The following is a 2,093-nucleotide window of genomic DNA, read 5'->3' as shown; positions in this document are numbered from 1 at the left end:
TGAGGTCAAACAATAATGCATATGAATAGAGAAATAGAGTGGAAACATCCAATTACTTTTCAAGAGGAGTAGCAAACAAGAACTTCAAGTTAGGATTTGAAAGAACAGGTCGACTCGAATAGAATTTCAAGACACACAACTGAATAGCCTCAAGAAATAGTTTCCATCGTTCCCAAAACCCACGATTCGCTTTACTCAAAACTCGCATATCATCTGTGACAACCCATTAGTACTCTCATATACACAATTCACCAGTATTAAGTCGGCCAAACTTAATATCAGGAATTATGCAATGCAAGACTAACAACGTTAATCAATAGACCGTCATGTGCATAAAGCTCTAATCCTCGTCATTCGACAAGACTTAGTACATGACAAATGCTCAGAGTATGCAATTGAAGCATAGTCAGTCCATTCCTCAGGCTCTACAGGAAGGACTGCTCTGATACCATAATGTAACACCCTAACTACCAAAGCTCACGCTTCCGGCTGCACGACTCTGATAGCTCGGACATTACAACGACTTTTATATTATTTAATACTAAAATATGAGCCTGTTTAAAACTTTAAACCGCAATACCGCTCCCAAAAATACTTTCGTTCGATAACGTACATCCATAAATACCATACAACTTACAACAACTCATAAAGAGTACATCCATATATATACGGAAATATATATAAATAACTTTACAAGCATTAACTAATACAATTCTTATCTCGCTTACAGAATATATCAAGATAATAGCGAGGGTTCAATAAACCATAACTAAAACAATACAGAGCATTTCAACAACAACTAAATAAACCCTTCGTGACTTCAGCGTCCATATCCTGAAAGGGGAAAAATGTAGGGGGGCTGAGAACATCATCCTCGAAAGGGTTCTCAATAGAGGGTTTTTGAGAATTACTATAATAGGATACATGAAGATAACTGCAACAGTGATTAATAACCGTCTTATGCCTCTTTTCAAAAATGACGGTTTACAACGAAAGTAAAGTCGGAAATCTTTTCTAAAAGAGGAACCATTCAATTCTCAAAGACTCAAAAGCCTTTCAAAAAGGTTTAACCATGCTGAACCAGATTAGCATTTCATACTTTTCCAAACCAAAAATACAAAACCGAAACCAATCATTGGTCCATCTCATTTCAACCACGGCCCTAGGCCAAAACAATCCAACCATCAACCAATCACCACAAACCAACGGAGTCCCAGTTGCAAACACAGATAGGAAGTTCAAGCACAAACAAACAATTACAGCAAGTAGAACAATTAGCAGTTAATCACATAGGCAAACCAAGTACAATATGCACACCCAAACAATGTCACATAGATGCATATGATGCATGCCTGTGCCTAGTGGCTGATGATATCATCTGTCAGTTATATAGCCAACCCGACATGTCCTGGTAGCTAACCATGGACAGAAACACCCATCGCGGAGCAAGTAGGTTTGAGCTACAACCCCATTGCTACTACCCGCTTAACCAAGAGCCAGTGGAATAACCACTACTGCGGCTACTACCCAGGCAGGTGTTTAAAAGCTCAACCTGGAGTGAGTAGAATCACCACTACTACTGCTACTACCCAGGCATCACAGTCTCTGACCTGGAGCAAGTGGGACGAACCACAACCCTTGCTACTACCCAGGTATCTCAAGCAAATATTTATTCAGTCCCAGCCATGGATCAACATCCATCTCAGCCATCCGGCTTAAATTCATAATTCATAGTCAGCCATACGGCCCATAACTCATTTGGCAATCAGCCATAAATCAATATCATACACAGCCATTCCAGCTCACGGTTCAATCCAGAACCAGCCAATATTCCCACTCCTGCGGCTACTCCCCAGGCAGGTGTTTAAAAGCTCAACCTGGAGTGAGTAGAATCACCACTACTACTGCTACTACCCAGGCATCACAGTCTCTGACCTGGAGCAAGTGGGACGAACCACAACCCTTGCTACTACCCAGGTATCTCAAGCAAATATTTATTCAGTCCCAGCCATGGATCAACATCCATCTCAGCCATCCGGCTTAAATTCATAATTCATAGTCAGCCATACGGCCCATAACTCATTTGGCAATCA

This window comes from Arachis ipaensis, chromosome B01, assembly GCF_000816755.2.
Source record: "Arachis ipaensis cultivar K30076 chromosome B01, Araip1.1, whole genome shotgun sequence".
NCBI lineage: Eukaryota > Viridiplantae > Streptophyta > Magnoliopsida > Fabales > Fabaceae > Arachis > Arachis ipaensis.
The sequence above is the reverse complement of the archived record's forward strand: the minus strand, read 5'-3'. Positions refer to the sequence as shown.